General features: G+C 39.4%; 1 protein-coding gene across 5 annotated transcripts in view; it reads right to left on the minus strand.

The window, feature by feature from the left end:
- Positions 1-22,743, minus strand: part of MBNL3 (muscleblind like splicing regulator 3) — a 110,966-nt gene that overhangs the window by 71,541 nt on the left and 16,682 nt on the right. The window contains exon 1 of one of the 5 annotated variants that reach the window (XM_042973894.1): positions 3,707-4,379. The exons of the other annotated variants lie outside the window; for them this stretch is intronic. The gene's annotated coding sequence lies outside the window, so the exon portion shown is untranslated. Of the gene's footprint in view, positions 1-3,706; positions 4,380-22,743 lie in introns of those variants that run through there. 5 annotated transcript variants of the gene reach the window in all.

A 22,743-nucleotide genomic window follows, 5' to 3' on the forward strand; every position in this document is an offset into this window, starting at 1 on the left:
CCTCAAAGAGATATTTACGCACTCATGTTCCTAGCAGCACGATTCGCCATAGGCCACAGGTGGAAACAACCTGTGTGTCCACTGACAGATGAACTGGATACACAAAATGTGATATACCCACAAAAGGGAATATTATTCCGCCATGGGACATACCTTGAAAACATTGTGCTAAGTGGAAGAAGCCAGTCGCGACGGCCACATATTATATGGTTCCATTTATATGAAATATCCACAAGGCAAATCCACAGAGTTGGAAAGCAAATTAGTGGTTGTAAGGACTATGGGGAAAGGAGAAAGTGGGAGTAACTGCTTAATGGGTACAGGGTCTCCTTGGGGGGTGATGAGAATATTCTGGAATTAGATAGCGGTAACAGTTGCACAATTTTTAAATATGCTAAAACCCATTCACAAAATTGGACACTTTCAATGGGTGAATTGGATAGTATGTGAATTACATATCAATAAGGCTATCATATTAAAAAGAAATCAAAACATTATAACCAAAAAAATGTCTCATGAGTGATAGACGTGGCTACCCCCAATTCTCCTTAGACTCTCCTTTCTTAGATTCTTTCTTAGATTCTCCTTAGACACAAATTCTAAGTAGTGTCACTAAGTGGAATTTCAAGAGCAAATTAGTTTCCATACTGTAGTTGACTTAGTATATTATGGAAAGTACTCTAAAAGAGACTATTATCTAAGTTTGTAAGTTTATGTTTAAAAATAGATTCAAATTTAATCCTACAACTAAATTATATAGGCTGCCTGAACACATTTGAAAGAAAAATAACCAAAAAGGAATACACACACGCGCGCACACACACACACACACACACACACACACACACACACACTATTTGCTTAGAACGTAAACAGTGAGGGTCTGGAGGAAGATTTTTCTCCAGAGGTCCATCGCGTATAGAAACAGATAACAAATAATGAATTTGAATTTTGAACTTTTAGAAAAGAAAAATGCAAACAGAAATTGGACTCTGGCCATGCGTTTTATGTAACATGGGGCAAAGGGAGAAGAAATTTTCTTCTTTTTGAAATTGGCCTGTCACCTCTGAGGGGACCCTGGCCAACTCTTCCAAACAGTCCTAGCCAGCGCATGTCCTCCTTCACACTTGGAAATGGATTTGGAGCTGGCACAGAAGAAGTGAGGTGCAACAGCTAAAGGGAGCTGGTGTGCCGAGAGAGAGACGCTTCTCTCATGTAGCTCTGCTCCTCTGTCCGTATACAAAAGATGGAGGGGGCCATTTCCCCTTGTATTTTTTTTTAAATTTTTTTTTTAACGTTTATTTATTTTCGAGACATGGAGAGACAGAGCATGAACAGGGGAGGGTCAGAGACAGGGAGACACAGAATCTGAAACAGGCTCCAGGCTCTGAGCTGTCAGCACAGAGCCCGACGCGGGGCTCGAACTCATGGACCGCGAGATCATGACCTGAGCCGAAGTCGGCCGCCCAACCGACTGAGCCACCCAGGCGCCCTTCCCCTTGTATTTTAAAGAAGATAAACTGTGGGGAACAATACAGCTTTATGTTTACTAACTTACTGTTGAGTAACAGGCATATAATTTTGCTTTTTAAAAAAAAATGTTTATTTATTTTTGAGAGACAGAGCACGAGCAGGGGAGACGTAGAGACAGAGAGGGAGACACAGAATCCAAAGCAGGCTCCAGGCTCTGAGCTGTCAGCACAGAGCCCAACATGGGGCTCAAACTTGCCAACCATTAGGTCATGACCTGAGCCGAAGTTGGGACGCCCAACTGACTGAACCACCCAGGCGCGCCACAAGTTTGCTTTTTATGATTTACGGTCCTCTAATGTAGAACACGAAGAGCTACCATTTCTTGGTATTTGCTAGTTCACAACTGCTTTTATTTCCTTGATCTTGGGAGTTCTAAAAAATAATACAAAGCAGGAGGGATCACCCAAAAATACCAATGAGAAAATGAAGCCCAAAGAGGTTAAACAACTTGAGGCAAGATCTGACTTCAAATCTCATGCTTAGATCCTGGCAGAGAAACGTAGTAGGGATCATTTCTTATTTCTTATCTCTCTTGGGAATCTTTCATTTTAATTTTTTTAGAGGGGGGCATGAATGGGGGAGAGAGCAGAGGGAGTGGGAATGAGAGACAGAGAGAGAGAATCCCAAGCAGGCTCCACGCTGTCAGCACAGAGCCTGACGCAGGGCTGGATCTCACAACTGTGAGATCATGACCTGAGCTGAAATCAAGAGTCAGACACTTAACTGGCTGAGCCACCTAGGTGCCCCTCTCTTGGGAATCTTAAACAAGAAAACCAGTCATATTTGTGTAGTGCTTATGATTCCTTCTCAAAATTATGTTCATGTCTGTTGTATCAACATCTTGTTAATTTCCGTGAGTTGTGCTGCACCAATATTTATCCAGCATCTACTGTGAGCAAGTCACTGTTCTAGATGTTGAACAAGATAAAGCCCAAGCCGTCATGGAGTTTCCTAGGCTCATTTAAATGTAGAAGAAAGCTAAGGCACCAAGAAGTGAAATGGTTGTGAGAGTTTATGAAGAGCTGGAGGCAGACAGTAGGTCTTCCAACGTCAGCATAGGCTTCTAATTCTCCATCAATGGTACACCAAGCACTATGACTTAAGAACACTCTTAAGCACACACTCAAATACTACTACTGCATCAAAATGCATTCCCAAAAGGAAGACCTCAAAATTACTCACACCAAGTCTTACCGCTCTCTGGACTCCTCTTGGAGATGGTATTATGGTCCCATTTTACAGATGGGAGAAACAGAGGTAGAGGAAGAGGAATTAATTTAACTTGTACAACTTCCCATAACTCGTAGGTGATCAAGCCATGGTTCAAACCCAGGCAGTCTGAGTCCGGAGTCCTCTCTTAACCATGTCACAATACTGTGCCTGTCTTATGGCAGATATCCCATTCATCAACATTCTTCCTCATTATAGGCCCTTAACTTCTCCCCCTTACTAAACTGTAAATTCCTTGAGGACAGACATCATGTCTTACTGAGTTCTTCTCATGGGAAGTTACAGCCTTGCAGCCGTCCCCAGGATTCCTATTTTGAAAGGTCAAAGAGTAAACGGGAATTTAACATTAACCCTTCTGTTTACCATGCCAGCAAGCAAGGTTTGTCCATTGAACACCCTCTAGTCTGGCTGAGCTTTGGCCACCTCTGTCGGTTTCAGATCAATGGGACCTGTAAAGTCGAACATTTTCTCGTAATTCTAGCTTTCAAATTGGGCTGCTAATACCTGGCATTCTTGTTATCTAGAGCATTCAGTTTCTATCAGGCATGGTCTATTCCTGCTCATTTGATTGCGGTAAGATCTTTTCCTGGATTTAGAGTAAAAATATGGGATACCCAAATGATTTCTATTATCTTCAAAGAGTAGGTTTATCTTTGGCATGTTTTTGCCCAATAATTGGCATGATGAAACTGAACTGGGAGGTGATTTCACTTGGATCCACAGGAAGAAACATTCCCTATGTATTCCCCTTTGGAAATAAAAGAGTTCATTTTGACTATTAATTAATGCTCATCTATAAGAATTCTAGAGAAGACATAGGAAAGTATAAATGTTTTTATAGGAAAGTATAAATGTTTTTACTTTATAATTATAGATACACTAGGTTCATTATTTAAGTGCTTCATTTGAAAAAGCAGATTATAGCTTTTTAAAGGATCCATACCTTCTCTCATGAAGTTCGCCTTGAAGGCAAAACAAAAGAAATAGATACTTTGTATCTGACGGATCTGGTGGAAATAGTAACTCGTTCCAAAGCTGTTTGCAAGGCCACTTCTCCTATACTTTCCTTGTTTCCGCCTCTCTTCTCCTTTGCTGCACAAGCCAGCACAGAACATGGAAACGTTGCCAAAGCCTGGTTCCGAAGATCACAAAGATACCATTTGGCACCTACAGCAATATCTGAGGAGGCATTTCTTCCAATGCATTTTATCAACCTCCTGAATAAACAATGAAAGCCATGTTTTCTTTCCTTCCATTTTAAGCTTTCCTTACATCTACACTACCTTGGAATTTCTCATGACCATTTATTTTGGCTCTATGAATATATGCCACACCGGCCACACACTGCTTGAGTTGGCAAGTTGACAAGGTTGAAAAGCTTTCAAGCTTTCGATTTTGCTTCAAGTTCTATTGCCCTCATGTGCTTTGGTGAGTGGTCCACCAATACACGTTCTTTAAGGCATATGAGGAGTGTTCAGCAGTGCAGATGATCTCATAGGCATCCTATGGAAAACAGTTGACTGTCTGAAAGAAAAGGCTGTGAAAATAAGGATATTTTGCCTCTGTGCAGAACTTTCTCATTAAGTGTTTTTTAATTAAAAAATTTTTCTTTTCTTTTTTTAATGTGTACTTATTTTTGAGAGACAGAGACAGAGCACGAATGGGGGAGGGGCAGAGAGAGAGGGAGACACAAAATCGGAAGCAGGCTTCAGACTCCGAGTTGTCAGCACAGTGCCGGACAGAGCCTGACATGGGGTTCGAACTCGGGAACAGGGAGATCCTGACCTAGGCCGAAGTTAGATGCTTAACCAACTGAGCCACCCAGGCGGCCCAAGTTTTTTTTTTTTTTTTTTTTTTTTTTTTTTTTTTTTTTTAAAGCTTCATTGCATTTCCCCCCACAATACTCCTAGGGCAATACATTTAATATACCTTTTACAAAAAACAGGTAAGCCAAGTTATCCCATTTCATAAAGCAACTAAGAGACCCTCCCCACCTCAGTTCATACATATGGTTTTGTCTGAGGAGTCCACCTATGTTTTTTTAAAAAATCTAATGTTTATTTTTGAGAGAGAGAGAGAGAAAGAGTGTGTGAGCAGGGGAGGGGCACAGAGAGAGGAAGACACAGAATCTGAAGCAGGCTCTATAGGCTCTGAGCTGTCGGCCCAGAGTCTGACGCAGGGCTCGAACTCACGAACTGTGAGATCATGACCTGAGCCAAAGTTGGATGCTTAACCAACTGAGCCACCCAGGTGGCCCCCCCCCTTTGTTTTGAAAAGGTATGCCTCTTTTCAATAATACATGAAATTATGAGAACTCACTAATAAATGCCATTTAAATAGTTTAAACAAATCCAATTTAATATAAATACACTAAAACCTGGATGCTAAACACAGTTATTGTTAAACAACACTGCTTAATTGCTTGCTTGCATTCATGGGACAGGAGGCCCAGTGGCATTGAAAGTTCTTCACTCATGAACTGGATTTGAACTTGAAGTCAATGGGAATGTAACATATTTGGCAATTCAAATCCTATAACGCTCAAGCGTTTGAGATGAATGAGATAAAAAATGAGTCCTAAGACTGATGGCATTTAATTATATGCAGGATGATTTTGCCAAAGATTCATTCAACAGATATTTATTGGGCATGTAATATGACCAGGCATAGATCTAGGTATTGGCTGGCCATGGATGGGGAGGGGGAGGGGCAGAAATAAACAAAAAAACCCATATCCATTAATCATTTTATCCATTTAAGAAATATTTAGGGGCGCCTGTGTGGCTCAGTCAGTTGAGCGTCCAACTTTGGCTCAGGTCATGATCTCACAGTGCATGAATTTGAGCCCTGCATCAGGCTCTGTGGTGACATCTCAGAGCCTGGAGCCTGCTTTGGATTCTGTGTCTCCTTAACTCTCTGCCCCTGCCCTGCTCTCTCTCTCTCTCTCTCTGTCTCTCTCTCAAAAATAAAGATTAAAAAAATTTAGTAAAAAAAAATATTATCACCCTCTAAAATTCAAGCAAATGAGGTCTTCAAAAATGTTCATGTGTGAAAATATCAATCAACCAATAAACATTTATTGTACACCAACTGTATGCACAGACTTGTGTCACTGCTTCTGGGGAATCAATCAGGAGAGGTGAAGGACATCGCTTCTGAACCACAGAAGCCTCTATTGAGTTGGGGAGGCAAGAACAACATAATGTGAAAGACAAGCAAACAATGTAGATCATTGAGAGGAAACTTCAGGAACACTAACAGCAAACGCAGTGAGAACTCTGAGGGGAGAATGTCACTCAGGCCTGGCATAGTCATCGTTTTCAAAGAGGAGAAAGTGGAGTTGGCCCTTACAAAATGAGAAGGACGTAGGTGGGAGGTGAGGGGCAGAGAGCACTCCTGGAAAGAGAAACCATGTGAATGAGGGCAAGGAAAGAGAACACTAGATGCAGGTTTCTGTAAGATGGCGGGCAGACAGGGGCTGGCTAGAATGGCTAGTTCACACTGCGGAAGGGAAATAATGTGTGGGTAGTTTCCAAAGGACGCAGAGAGCCACTTGAGGAGTATATGTTTGTTACGGAGATAGGAAGCCTCCCTCAAAGATTTCAAGCAGAGTAGATATTTAGTGGCCATAAATGTAGTAGTGACAATGATGTGCCCTTGGAAAATTGTTTTATTTAAGGAGCCCACCGCACAGAGCCAAGTATGCCTCCGACATACTCCGGAAGAACTAAAGCTCATAGTGATCCTCCCCACTTCACAGGCGGTGTTAGGCCAGGCCAGGCAGTGATTAAGTCAGACCTGCATGAAAAGTAGGTAGAGAAACAAACTGAAAAGTGCAGCTTCCTGTTTGCATTTTGCTAACTACCCGTTTGTCAGTGACCCCGGTCGTTAAGGACATGTAACTGTATTCCTATTTTCTGACCTGACTCAAATACTTTTCAATCTTAATCTCTATAATGGAAATTCCTTTAATGAATGTGGTGGAGATTTCAAGGAGGATTTTTTTTTTCCCAGTTACATTTTGTTACAGAACTAGCTGGTGCCAGGAGTTAAATTTACATAGTAACTTTTTGGCTAAACTGGCATCCTATAAATTCCTGCTACAGGACTTTAACTAGCAGCCCAGGGGTTTGAAAGCGTTTGTGCTCCTCCCGAAGTACATAGTGAATTGAATTCAATTGAATTTTCTAGGCCAATTAATCACTGATAAGACTTGGTTGAAAATTCCCTGTTTTACCAACACACACACACACACACACACACACACACACACACACACACACAGTGCAAAACAACAATCAAAAGCTATCACTAAATGTTTATTTATCCTTTAATACTTATAAACAGTCAAGTAACTGTCTAGGGAAACTTGTGAGTCACATAAGGATGACCATTTATCAGAGAAATAAATGGAAGTAGCATCTAAGCAATTTAATGGTGTAAAGGAATTCATCACTGTATCTAGTAGGCATCTAGTGAGGGCTTCCTTACCTGAATTCATCACTGGTATTATAGCCAATAAATTAAGGTCCTCAATCTCAATACAAAATCTCCGCTCCCTATTAGAAGTGCTTATAAAACTAGTAAAAGAATAGAGGACAAAGCTTTGTGGCTGAAGATGTTGGGAGAGGAACAAATGTATCCTGATTTCAAGGATTCAGTAGTTTAACACATCAATGTCAAAACCTCTGGTAGACTTGAAGGGAGTTTTCTCGGAAAGTACATTTTCCAGGCACACGTACACACAAGTTGTACCCTTTGTGTCTGAAGTTACTTCTGCTAGAGGCATTATTTGTCATTCATATGATAACACCTGACTGAAATATATCTCTATAAACCAATTGGCTAGAGTTGATTGGGAAGCGGGCTGCTCTCGAAAAACAGTTAGTAGTGAAGAGTTGGGAACACAGCCAGGACAGAATCTTACATTCAGCTTCTCCCAATCTCCACACAGGCCTAAGAGTATCCTTCCTTGAACGCCTCTGAAATAAGAAGCCCAGGGGTGCCCGGCTGGGATTGGGAAGCGGGCTGCTCTTGAAAAACAGTTAGTAGTGAAGAGTTGGGAACACAGCCAGGACAGAATCTTACATTCAGCTTCTCCCAATCTCCACACAGGCCTAAGAGTATCCTTCCTTGAACGCCTCTGAAATAAGAAGCCCAGGGGTGCCCGGCTGGGATTGGGAAGCGGGCTGCTCTCGAAAAACAGTTAGTAGTGAAGAGTTGGGAACACAGCCAGGACAGAATCTTACATTCAGCTTCTCCCAATCTCCACACAGGCCTAAGAGTATCCTTCCTTGAACGCCTCTGAAATAAGAAGCCCAGGGGTGCCCGGCTGGCTCAGTCAGTGGAGCGTGTGACTCTTGATCGCCGGGATGGTGAGTTCGAGCCCCAAGACCGTGCAGAGTTTACTTAAAAATAAAATCTTTAAAAAATTTTTTTTAAAAATAAAATAAGAATTCTATTTTTCTCTTGATATTTCAGAGAGATTTCTGCTGGATTAGAAATAAGGGGGCTTTCTTTATGGAAAAGTTTAGAGGAAATGTAAGCCAGGATAGCTTTTTAACATCTTTTAATTGCATTTTGGCCAAGCAGTCAATGCCTTTGCTAACACCAAAGAAGACATGTAACTGTCTCTCAAGGTCAACCTCAACAAGTAGAGGGGATTTAGAGAGAAAATTGGTTTAATTATACCATGAAAATGGAAAGCAACACCTTAACCGTGAAATGGAATATTCATCTTCAAAAAGAATAATTCTGTGAAATCTATCAATTTCAATTCCGGTTTGCCTCAAAAAATGGGGGAAATAACTTCTGTGCCTTCTTCTGTAAGGTGTGTGATTTAAATCCAGATTTCAGGTTTTTAAAAGGAGGGTGCGGAAAATCAAGTTCACATCAATTATGAAAATACTCCAAATAACTCTAAATGAGCTCGCAACAGTTATCAAAGCCAGTGAGGAACAAAGTAACCTATTGATTACTTCGACCTTGAATGGAGGCCCAGAAAGGTTCATCTACTTGGCTAAAATGCCTGAAATTGTTAGTGCACACATGAAGAGCTTGTGATCCAATTTCATCATATCTTCTATCTTGGCAACCTGTGATCAGAAGTTGAACTCAATCGTCCTGTCTCATTTAGTTTCTTTCACTGGAAAGAACTCATACCCATATTGCACTTTAATGTGGCTGTGGAGGCATTTCATACTACTGAAAACCAGAAGGGTCCTCTCTGTAGCTTTGAGTCTTTGGGGAAAAGCAGTCCCTTGCCTCTGAGATTTTATAATCTGAGATTTATTGACCCCTGGGGGTCTGTGTCTTCCGTTAATTGCAATGCAACTTCTTTGACATCTTCTTTCACTTTCAGAGAATACCACCTTCTTTGCACACATGATTTTGACCCAGCTGCCTCTCTACTGGAGGCTGCCCAAACTTTGGACTGTGTGTTTCTACCATCAGGTCTACCTGATCCTCTCTAATTTTGAAAGTATTTTAGAATCAGACTCAGTTTACCTGCTTCTCACCATCTGATGCTCCTGGCCACAATCTGCTGCTAGCCAAAACATACCAGCTCACATACCTCTCCTTTAACCAAATGTTTGGTTTGGGCTTCGCTTTCTACATTTCTACCCATGAGGGCCCATTTCTCCTGCTGTCCTCTGGCCAGGATGAACATATGTATGAAACATTCCATAAAGATACTCTCTGCATCAATTTCCAATCAATTGGGATACTGGGGAATTTTACTGAGTAAAAATTCCAAGAGTGAGTGTAGGGTTCACCCCCAAACCACTAAAAACACAATGAGGAGTATAAATTTGCTTTGCTGAGCCCATTTTATGATGTATTCTAAAGCAGTATCTTGGTTATTAAAACAATTGATATTCCTTGATATTAATAATCGTTGACATTTATGGAGCTCTTATTCTGTGCCAGACACTATGTTAAGTGTCTTATATTCATTACCTCATTCAACCATTCCAATTACCTACTGTGAAGTAGGTAATATTAAGGAGCAACATTACAGTCTAATTTCAAAACAAAATCGGTCACAAATCTCAAGTCTACACTTGTCACCAAATAGTGCTATTGAGTTTTTTCAATACTTAAAATCCTCAAATGTCATAATAATAGAGTCCTGGACACTAATTAAAAAATCTCCAGTTTCTCAATTTTCTTCCCAGCTTCCTGTAATTACAATATGAAAGCTCATTATTGCCTATCCATGGAAGCCAAGGATCCTGAATCGCTCATGATTTTTTGAATATATCTTCTCATGCATGTCTGGCAAATAAGGTAGAAAGTGCTTGATACGTAGGGTTTAAAATCACCCGTTCAAGAAAACATGTGGTCCAGAAATCTGGCATCCAGCTGGCAGAAGGGAGGCATAAAAGCCTTTGGGCATACTAAATCCCTCCCCCCAATAATAAAAATTCTGTACAAAAAAGTGATCCAAATCAAAGTGAAAATTTTGAAGCAAGTTTTAGAAATCGTGAAAAACTGTGAAGCTATAATACTACAACAAAGTAGCCAGCACCTTCAAAAACTCCTCTCTGTTGCTAATATGTAAGCTTGCTGTATCAAAATCTGAGCATGCCGATAATAAAGAGAAGGAAAAATAAAACAGATTTCTTTACACGAGGGCTTCAGGATCAGAGCTGAGTAAGAACCTGAAAAGAAAGCAGGGATTTAAAAGCAAAACTCCAGGAAAATGCTGAAGTCAAACCAGCAAGGAAGTCTGTACACTGAGGTAAGCACCAACATATGTGGAAAGTAAGAACATACCTATAGATTAAGAATCATTTAAAAAGTGGGGCACCTGGGTGGCTCAGTCAGTTTAGCGTCTGACTTCAGTTCAGGTCATGATCTCGCGGTTTGTGAGTTCAAGCCCCGTGTTGGTCTCTGTGCTGGAGCCTGCTTCCGATTCTGTATCTCCCTCTCTCTCTACCCCTCCCCTGCTCTCTCTCTCTCTCTCTCTTAAAAATAAACATTAAAAAAAATTTTTTTAAATCATTAAAAAAGAATCGACTCAGCTTAAATGGTCAAGGAAAAAGGAAGAGAAGGAGCAATGGCCTGAATATTGAGTTAAAGAGAGCACTTACATTTATACTAAGGTGAACAGAATGTCCATCAAAGCTGATGAAATTCTATACTGTAGTTACCATGTTGTGCTCGCCAATTTGAAATCATTTAAGTATGCCTTATAGAGATGAGGCTGAAATTAAAGTTAACATTATAACATCTGTATCATCGAGTACTGATGGACTGATTATGATTAAATTTGTCATATAATTTAATATATTGGTGGAGACCAAAATGCCTTGATTCTATTTAAAATAATAGTGTCATAAAGTTTCTCAGAATCATAGAAACTTTTCACGTCACACTGACATAAAACGGAGCTTAAATTCTCAGGGTCCAAATATGGATGGCATTATCAATCACATGTAATACCAAATCCTGTTCCACCAAACACATTCAAGCCTCAAGCAACAAAGGAGCTTCCACATTAGTAATCACTGAAACAACACAACTTGGTTTATCAACTTTGCCAAAGTCAAATAAAACTCTCTTATGGAACAATATAGATTTTGACAATTCTAGAATTGCAAGTAATCCTGAAAGATCAGGCTAGTGTATTACGCTCAGGCAAGTAAATGAAAGACTCTAACCCCCTCAGGGTAAATGGCTCATATCCAGTTACAGAATGCATGGCGATAATAGTTCTCTGTAATTTCTCTTTCATAAATACATTCCCTGAATAAACATTTATTAAGGACTAACTTGGGGCCACATAACCAGAGGTCAACGGCATAAACAAGGATAAGCCAACAGCCCCTCATGTTACATTTTACTTTCAAAATTTCAAAAAAATTTCTAAGAGAAAATCTGAGTGAATAGACATAATTTTAGGAAACCAGATGTTATATACCCTTTGTTTTTGAAAAACTTATCTTTATACCCACAAGGGTTTCTGATGAATAAGCCAAACCATAATATCATTAGGAAATCAGCCATTCCTTAACCATCACCCTTGGGTACCTTCCCATTATCTCTTAAGCTGTAATTCTCTCTCTCTCTCCTAAAAGATCCACGTGACTTTTCTATATTCCAGTTCTGCCTCTTTCTCAAGGAGGGCTTCCTAAGCCTTCATTGCTGGAATATTCTCCCCCTGATGTCTCCTCTGCCTCACTCTCACTCTTGTACACACTACAATATGGCTTCCAAACACACTATTCTATTAAACCCCCCTAAATTCAATTATTTCATTCAAGAACAACACTAATTTGAATTAAACATTGCTAGAACTGTAGGTATATTTACTATTACCCCCCCCCCAGCACAGTACCTGACCTGACTAGGTTCTTAATAAATACTAGCTGAGTTGAATATTATATAAATAACAAAGGTGGCAGTATGCATAGTATAGTAGTTACTCATTAAAAATCTTGTCAGCCGTGTAGAGGTAAGAGTCTGTATATTTAAAAAACAGTTTTTCTTTGTTTGCTCTACAAATATGTATTAAGTACTGTGTACAAGGTATTGGGCATGGTCCCTATTCTCATGGACTTTAACGGTCTAGCAAATATTTCTATGCTACACCCTTAAATTTGTTTTTTAAATATACATATTTTAGGGTTTTATAGAATTATGGAATGTGCCTCCTTAGGAAGGGAGAATTCCCACTCATTCTCCTAAGGCCAGCTTCCCGCCTCCACCAAGCAAAGGGGATTATCAGGCTCTCAAAGCACTGGTCAAACAGAACTCTCCACCCTGAGCCCATTGTGTCATAGCTGTGCAGCTATTTTTGTGAACCGCTTCGGGGCAGGACCTACACTGGCATCGTTCTGGTAGGAGATGTGGTAGATGGATTGTCGGGAGTTTGAAGACAATGAAAAAATACAAATGAGCAAATTACGGTATTTATTTGACGTTTCAGGCTTGACTTGCGCCAAAGTAAACATTTAAATAAATCCAGTGTGGGAGAGTGCAAAGGACCTAGATGGAAAACAGTAAAGGGATGCCCTAGAGACAGAAAACAGAGCTGATGTAACAGCATCCTTAGAGGCTAGAGTGAAACTTGCCCAGATATTAGCAACATCAATTAATTAAATGGGAAAAAGTTTTATATAATCCAAATAAAGGTACAGTGCTTCAAGGTAGCAAAAACAAACAGAATAAATGACTTCCATTCAGGTCTTTCAAAGCTGCACTTTCCCCAGATCTTGAAAAAGGAAATTTAACTTCATAATAAGTAAAGTGCCATGAAAAATGGGAAACTTTAAACAACAGGGTATTTACTTATGGGAACAGAAAAAGGGAAACAATGAAATGTCCCTGCCTTTTTTTTATAAACCCATCAACAATACCCCACTATAGCACTGTGGTTGAGTACAGGATTTTGGAGCTACTAGTTGGAAGACCTGGGGCAAATTACCTAATCCGTGTGTACTTCTGTTTCCTCATCCAGAAAATGGTGCCAATAAGAGCATCTATCTAATAAGGTTGTTTTCTAGCTTGAAATGTGTTAATATTTATAAAGCCCTTACTATGGTGCTTGGCACAAAATAAGTAAGCAGTAATTAAGTGCTTCTGAAATAAATCACCTCATCTTGTTCAATATGTAAATAAGACTCTAACAAACTTCATCCTGTTACTTAAAAATAATTACAAAAAATTTGTAAATGTTTTGTTATGAAGGAAGCCATCAAGTTCCTGACATAAATACTTTTTAAAATAAGGAACTCTGGAGATGAACAAGAAAAAGTAAAGGCAGTTTTCCTTTAATGTGCCTTCGAAAGTGTTGTCTACCAATGTCTCCCAAATGCGGAGTACCACATTGATAGCAGCAGGTCCAGGAAATGCACGAAACAAAGACAAAGACATTTTCATTATGTATAAAGATCTGTCCTTTTTATTGCTAGTTGAGTTGTTCAATCATGAACCCAAGCAAGACCCGAAGCAAAGACGCATTCCCCACATTTCTGCTTTAATATGAGCCTGAGTCACAGACTCACAATGTGAGCAGTGATGACCTACAGGCCAATTCCCTCATTTTTCAGGCAAGACAATAGGACTATAAAGAATAAATGACTTGGCCACAGTTACAAAGAGAGTCAATGACACTGCCAGCACAAGAGCTCAGTTCTAATAACCAGAGTTGAATACTTAGCTCTATACCTTGGAGAAGTTTTAATCTCGGTCTCTCAATATCTCCCTCCCTCCATTAGTGTCTGATTCCTTCTTTCTCCCTCTTTCTGTACTCCTTCCTCACATTTAAACTCTTAATTTTCATGGCATGAGAATATACATGATCATAAGAACCGAAGCCACTATGTCTCTACTCAAAACCATCCTTTTTATCTGAATGGGAAGTTGAAATAAATGCTTTCAAATGTTCAGAAGAAACAGAGTAATGGACTGTTTTTACAAAGCAGACTATAAAACTGCCCGCAACCTGCTAGGGAAGTTAATAGATAATCTTTACTATTTGATGCAAATGAGCTTTTAAAACAATCCAAGCATCAAAGTCCAAAAGAAAGCAGGAGTTTGAATGAGTTATAAAAGCTGGCTGGTGGAAGAGAGACCACCACAGGATTTTTCAGAGACCAAAGGAAGATACAGCTACATATCTAGCATGTATATTACACTGCTGGAAACCAGTGTGTGTGTGGGGTATGTGTGTGCATGTGTGTGCACCTGGGGTGTGTCTGTGCATGTATACGTTTGTGTATACATACGTGAGTGTCTGTGTCATTGAGGGAAGGGACAGAATCTTAAGACTGCTAGCTAAAAAGGAGCTAAACCTAGTGAGACACTGGACTGAACACATGAGATAATTCTTTCCTATATAAAAAGTGCCAAGAACTTTGGGGCGCCTGGGTGGCTCAGTCAGTTAAGCGTCCGACTTCTGCTCAGGTCATGATCTCACAGTTTGTGAGTTCGAGCCCCATGTTGGCTCTGTGCTAACAGCTAGGAGCCTGGAGCCTGCTTCAGATTCTGTGTCTCACCCTCTCTCTGCCCCTCCCATGTTCATGCTCTGTCTCTATCTGTCTCAATAATGAATAAACGTTAAAAAAATAAAAAGTGCCAAGAACTAATAGTTCACCTGAAATCTAAAGAAATAAGACTTCAGTCATCTAGGGCAATTAGAACTAGCAGCAAAGCAATTGACTAGAGCAGAAGGGAAATCTATAAGCAGAAAACCTACAGGAAGATGTATTTAGCATATGGCCCAGAGATTTTTAGTACACAAAGTATTTTGATTAAAAGGAAAAGTTTTCCTTAAGGAAAAACCAGAGAAAACACATGAGGTTATCAACAACGAAGATGGTGAGAGAAAGGTATTAATTATGCACTTTCATCTCTTTAAATACTGTTTTAAACTGTGTATCAGTCTACCATTAATTGATAAGTGAATATTTATATTGACCATTTTAATAATAATTTTCATTGAAAAAGACCTGATTCAGTAGAATGTTATAAACCTGTTAGCCACAGATGGGAAGCTCAGATGGTGACAATTTACAATCGGGCACCACCTGGTGGCAGCTTGTAGAATTACAAGCATAGTGGCTTCCCTTCCTAAGGCTACCTCTGTAAGCATAATTTAAGAAATACGTATCCAAGAGCACACTGTACATGCTGTACATGCTGTATTAGCCAATTTGAGAATAAATTATATTAAAAGACAAAAACAAAACATATTTATCTATCTAAATAGATAGATAGATAGACATAAAAGAAGAAATACGTATCCCATAAAATGTCACCAAAAAACCAAAACCATGACTTTACAATGACTGCTTTACTCACCTTGGTGGTATTTAAACTATATACAGATTATTACAGCTGTATCAATTGCATATGAATTCTTATCAATAGATAATGTTTAGAAAATAAGTGGATTTCTCATTCATAATCCAACAAAGATAATCTGTATAGATAGTAAATTTAACAAAGGCTCAGCCATCACTGTACCTAAAAGCAGTTGGCGGCACCTGGCTGGCTCTGTTGGTAGAGCATGCGACTCTTGATCTCAGGGTCATGGGTTTGAGCCCCAAGTTGGGTGCACAGATGACTTAAAAATAAAATCTTTAGGTGAAGAAATGGGCAGAAGACATGAATAGACACTTTTCCAAAGAAGACCTCCAGATGGCTAATAGATACATGAAAAGATGCTCAACATCACTCATCATCAGAGAAATACAAATCAAAATCACAATGAGATACCACCTGTCAGAAGGACTAAAATAAACAACTCGGGAAACAACAGATGTTGGTGAGGATGCAGAGAAAGGGGAACCCTCTTGCACTGTTGGTGGAAATGCAAACTGGTACAGCTGCTCTGGAAAATAGGATGGAGGTTCCTCAAAAAATTAAAAATAGAACTACCCTACGACCCACCAATTGCACTACTGGGTATTTATCCAAAAGATACAAAAATGCTGATTTGAAAGGGCACATGCACCCCAAGTTTATAGCAGTACTATCAACAATTTCCAGATTATGGAAAGAGCCCAAATGTCCATCAACTAATGAATGAATAAAGAAGATGTGGTGTACACACACACACACACACACACACACACACACACACTGGAATATTACTTGGCAATTAAAAATAATGAAATCTTGCCATTCGCAACAACATGGATGAACTAGAGTGCATTATGCTAAGTGAAGTAAGTCAGTCAGAGAAAGACAAATATATGATTTCACTCATATGTGGAATTTAAGAAACACAACAGATGAACATAGGGGAAGGGAAGGAAAAATAAGATAAAAACAGAGAGGGAGGCAAACCGTAAGAGAATTTTAAATACAGAGAACACACAGGGTTGCTGGAGGTGGGGGGGGGGGTCTGGTCTAAATGGGTGATGGGCATTAAAGGAGGGCAATTGTTCGGATGAGCACAACACTGTGTGTTACGTGTAAGTGAGGAATCACTTGTTTCTACTCCTGAAACCGATACTACATTGTATGTTAACTAATTTGAACTTAAATAAATTTTAAAAATAAAATAAAATCTTTATATAAAATAAGATAAAAGTGGTTGGCTGAATTTTTTTAAATGAAAAGGGAAAAGAAATGAGGCATGAAATTAGGAACATAAAAAGTGGATGCATGAGAAGAAATAGCTTTTCTTCATCAGTTTTATGAAAAGATAAAACACGTTGTTGCCTGAAATCAGTAGATCATAAATTAGATTCAATTAATGAAAATACTGGGAGAAAAAAAATTTTTTTAAATCGTGGTTACTAGGAGCCACTTTTGGTACAAATCTTTTCAGTACAAGTCCTTTTTTGTCTTAAACAACATAAAATAAACCTAATTAAATCTTTATCTCATTACTAGAGCTGTTATAATGCCTTAAGCATCCCTGGACATCAATTCTTATTAAGTTTAATAGAAGCTGTTGGGGTTTGGCTTCAATATGAATCGACCTTAGGCTATAATACAGGTTATTTTTTCTTATACTTAATCTCTGGTAAATTCATATTTTATTTCTCCTAATGACCAAATGCAGCAAAATTCTTATTGATTATGGGTTTCAGACAGTTGAGTTCCACTTAATTAATATTTCATTGTATTTGAGAAAATCTATCAGCAAGTCCTAGTAAATGGAAAGATATGCTCCTATAGAAATCCAAAATTAAATATATCTTATACACTGTTGGCGAAAATCAAGAAAACCTACTCCTAGGGGTGCCTGGGTGGCTCAGTCGGTTAAAATGTCAGAATTCAGCTCAGGTCATGATCTCACAGCTTATGAGTTCGAGCCCCGCGACGGGCTCTGTGCCGACAGCTCAGAGCCTGGAGTCTGCTTCAGATTCTGTGTCTCCCTATCTTTCTGCCCCTTCCCCTCTCGCGCTCTCTCTCTCAAAAATAAAATAAAAACCTAAAAATAAATAAAAATAAAAGAAAACCTGCTCCTTACAATTGCAAATGTTGATCAGATAACATAAAGAATAGAGGGATTCTCCATGTTCACATCTAGTGAAAACTAGAAATGAGATTTAAAACCCAAGGAAAACACTAATTCCATACCACATTCCTTTGTTGGGTTATTTACACCAATAGAAAAATCAGGAAAACCATTAGTGATAAATGGAACAGTACTGTCTAAGCTAAAGATGAAATCACACACACACACAAAATGTCCTATTGTGTTTCCTATCCAAATGCACTAGTTATGCTAAACAGAGGTAAGAAGAACATGCTTTAAAAACCATCTGATGCAACTGAAATGCCATTTTTCTAAAAGTAGATGGAAGCTGAAATGAAAGAACAGGCTTAACAAGGAAATAGAAAAGGACTGATGCCAAAAAAAAAAAAAAAAAAAAAAACTGAACCAAAATAGTTTTAGTGCTGACTGCATAGTAGGTTTTCAAAAATATATGTTAGCATAAGTATCAGATTCTAATATGGAGCCTATCAAATAGGCCCCCTCAAGTAAATTACTTTAAGTATATATATTTGCACATAGAAAATTCTACTTCGGGCACATTTTGTAAGCTACTATGTATTTATTTTGTCATGATAGTGGTAACTCTTTTAAATAAATTAAAATATTTGTTGCTCACTACACTGAATGATACAGAGCTGAACTTAAGTCTTAAAGCTATGCTTTTGAAGAAATTGATGTAGTTTTCCCCTAAGCACACACAAGCAACATTTCCATCTGTATAATGTTCTTTTCAGGAGAATACTACCTCTAACGCACATCCACATGGCATTTGCAAATCCTTGCAGGATAAAGAAAGTGTCACTGTTAAATTTGAAAAAATTTCCACTGGCGAATTGAACCTCAAAAAACATTTTAAAGTGTTCTTTATCTTTATCGTCTTTTAGTCTACATTGCTATTTTCTAAATAACGCAGAAGTATTTTGAAGCATGTATGATTTTGATAGGAGAATAATTCTCCCTCCAGATACAAATGCATTTTTATGAAAAAAAGGTGCATGTGCAAAAATTTAATGGTGATGCCAGTTCATTTTAGAACTCTTCTTCACCAGGCTCCCTTAGACAATGAGAAAATAATTCTTCAAACATTTTTCATTAAAAAAGAGAGCACAGAAGATTAATATTCTATATTCTTTTCCCGCCATCAACTCTGAGTTTAGAAGTGCTTTCACGGAAAGTAGCTAGTTGTTTATAATGTTGGTTCTGATCCCAAAATAATTTTCTCAACACCGTAATTTCTATGACAAATAATTTTTATTAGTATGGCTGACCCATCAAGATACTACAAAAGTCCGAAAATTCATGTTGAGGTCTTATTATGTTAACACCTCATTTATTGGAACCATCAGGCAAGGAAGGGGATCAATAAAAATGAGATTGCAAAAAGCAGAAACTCTTACACATTAATATTTGTCTCTCTTAATCAGTCAGGACAGAAATCTTCCTGGAATGCTTTTTCAAACGTTGTTGCCCCCTTAGACATAGAACAGAATAGAATACATAGAATAGTACAAACAAAATCATGCCTTTTTTGGGTAATTCTGGCTCATGATTAGAAACACCAGTCATGCTTTGAGGGATATATTGGGCACGTGGTTAAATTTTTGTTGCTGATTCATCAGGGTGCCCAGGAACTGTGCAGTGGTGCTCTGGTCAGTGTTTATGTTCCAACCAATAAGGCAGAACTCAAGTCAGTATTTTATTTTATTAAATTTTTGTTTAATGTTTATTTTATTTGGGGGGGGGGGTGCTAAAGAGAGGAAGATACCAGATCCGAAGCAGGCTCCAGGCTCTGGGCTGTCAGCACAGAGCCCCACGTGGGGCTCGAATCACGAGGTCATGACCTGAGCCGAAGTCAGTGCTTAACCGACTGAGCCACCCAGGGGCCTCTCCAGTAAGTATTTTAAGAAGCAGATGCGTACTGTTGGCCCATCCCATGGTCGTTTTGTGCTAGGTGCTTGCTAACGCACACCACATGTTCAGATCTCCTGACGTGCGCAATGTAAAGGGATGTACAAGAGCCTGGTTGGACTGAGGTTGATCAGCAAGAGGGAGGTTTAAATTTTCCAGCGGGTCAACAAGGAGAAAGCATAGTCTGGATTCCTAGGGAGAGACAGAGCCTTCCTTAGGTCTAAAATACGACTAAACGGCATGCCAAAGATTAGGAAATATAAGGGAACTGGTTAGTGCTGCTTCTGTTTATTTATCTTAGTAAAAGCTCTGGAGAGTTAGTCACTGAACACATGATGATTTCTGGAGATAATTACAGTAGGTTATAAAGGCCGTTTGTTGGTGAATTTCTAAACCCAACTTAACTGCTTGTGTATTTTATGTAAGGGAATTTCTGAATAAAAATGGAGAATAATCGTACATGTGAAAGTTAATTAACCCACTTACTTATTGCTACTAAGGAAGCTTTCTTGTTGGGCACAGTATTAATATGTTGCCACTTAATGACAAAGATAAACTGTAATGTAAATATAATAATGAGGAAATTGCACCAACTTGGTCCATAAAGTGGATCTACCCTGGGACCCTGGTCTGAGCTGCACTTTGTATAGCATCCAGTCCCACCAGTGTCCTGCTTTCTGTGCCAGACTGGCTTGCACACTCCTCCGTGTCATTTTCAGCAAGTTTTCCCCTGTGCTTAACCCTGAAAGTGACTATATCATCACTGCCCTGGAAATAATGAATGTGAAACAATACAGAAAGATGAGAGGCTAAAAACCACCCACACTGAGGCCAAAACAATAATTCCAATGTTAATTCATCGTTGCTCTGAAGGACTTTGTATTTGTCAATTTGTCTTGGCTGCATAGAATTCCTGAGCATTGCCAAAACCAGTTATCAGCATAAGACTGAAACTCACCATTAAATTTTGGCCCCTACACAGTATGCTGCCAAAGCTGTTACTGGTGGACTAAAGAAATACCCATGTAAATCACAAGGCTGGCCAGCAGCTCTGTTGTATGCTTTGTTTCTTGTAGCTTTTAAGCTACACATCAAGCATTCTAAAAGCACTTATCCCTCAGCATGGGATAATGTGTGAGCCAGTCATGTAATTTGCTGTAAAATTCTGGCCATGTAAAAGGAGCAGAAAGTAAAGTCAAAGTTGGTGTCTCATTTCCAAGTATAGATGAAAGTGAACTTACTTGGCTTTTGGTGTGAAAAGACTCAAAGGACTATAGACTCCATGTAAGAGACACCTTCACATCAATCACCAGTGTCTTGAATGTCATTTAGAGATGAGTATGTGGGTGCCTGGATGGCTCAATTGTTAAACATCCGACTCTTGACTTTGGCTCAGCTCATGATCTTGCAGTTCATGCGAATAGAGCCCCACGTCTGGCTCTGTGCTGACAGTGCAGAGCCAGCTTGGGATTCTCTGTCTCCCTCTCTCTCTGCCCCTCCCTTTGCTCATGCTCTCTCTCAAAATAAATAAACTTAAAAAAATTTACAGATGAGTATGTACCATTTGTGAAAAACAGAATAAAGCACGTAATTTCAGTTGAATTGAAATTATAAGAGCAAATGTGCACAGTAGTTACTGCGTGCCTGGCACTAATCTTACCTTTTTCACATACATCAATGCATTTACTGCTTGTAGCAATCCTGTGACGCAGGTCCATTATTGTCCCCATTTTCCAGATATGGAAAGTGAGATAGAGAAAGATTAAGTAACTTGGTCCAGGCTCACACAGTGAGTGAGAAGAGCAGAGATCAAATTCAGGCATGCTCCAGAATACGTGCTGCCCATCTCTACTCTGTACTGTCTCCAGTGGGCACAAAAATGCAGAAACATAACCTAAGATTTATAGGCATATTACTAGGGATTTGGGCAGATAATGAATCCAAGTACTTCCTAAAAAAATGTAAAGATTGGGGTGCCTGGCATGGCACTCAGTCAGTAGAGCATGCAACTCTTGATCTCAGGGTTATGAGTTCAAGCCCCACATTGGGCATAGAGGTTACTAAATAAATAAATAAATAAATAAATAAATAAATAAATAAATGTAAAAAAGATTATTCACAGTTCTATTAAGATGTGATTTATGGAGGTACCAATCAATATCAGCAACAGGCTCTACTTACGTTTTATTTACCAGTGAAACGTGTACTTGCATTGTATGCATAAAGTTGAAGTCAAGTACGTGGGCATCTGAGATTTAACTTCACTGGACCTTCTTATTGGATGGGTTCAAAGTGGAGGGGACAATGCCCCGGAAGTGATATGCATATCAGATGAGTGGACGAATTAGATCCAGCACGGAACGCTACTCAGGGTTTCAGCATTCCCCAATACGTCTGTCCATCTCCCTGTCACACAGTAGTGGAACTCTGGATCAGCTGTGTGCTTTATGGTGAGCGCCTCAAGGACGTGTCGCATTCATCTTGTCACTGGCTCAATACCTCGCATATACTAAGTTCTCAACAAATACTTGCTAAACTAATGGAAGTGGTGAGCACCTGCTCTGTGAAAGACATTGTGCTACCTGGTGGTCCACACGCAGGGTGGCACGGAACAGTGCCCAGTACATGCTGGGACCAAAAAGGGAGGCAAAGCCAAGAACAGAGCGGGTGAGTGTGGGCCTTCATATAAGAAATCAACTTTCTCCTTAAAGCTGATAGAGTAAGTGGGAGTCCGAAGCTGTCTCAATTCATTGCTTCTCTTTAAAACTAGATCAACAACCCCCTCAATTTAGCTCTTATTTTGACATTCTTTATAGAAAAATGTCTAGGTTCCTTACCTTAATATTAAAACTTATTTGAATACTTGCTCAGGGTTATATCGTCAGCACCTAGAAACACGGCTGACTCATGTAGTGTGCTCAATAAGGGTATGCTGAATGAACAACCAATGCAGAGAGAGAGAGAGAGAGAGAGATAGAGACAGAGAGACAGAGAGACAGAGAGGAGAGGAGGAGAGGAGAGGAGAGGAGAGGAGAGGAGAAGAGAAGAGAAGAGAAGAGAAGAGAAGAGAAGAGAAGAGAAGAGAGGGGAGGGGAGAGGGGAGAGGG

Source organism: Panthera tigris, chromosome X (genome assembly GCF_018350195.1).
Source record: "Panthera tigris isolate Pti1 chromosome X, P.tigris_Pti1_mat1.1, whole genome shotgun sequence".
Lineage (NCBI taxonomy): Eukaryota > Metazoa > Chordata > Mammalia > Carnivora > Felidae > Panthera > Panthera tigris.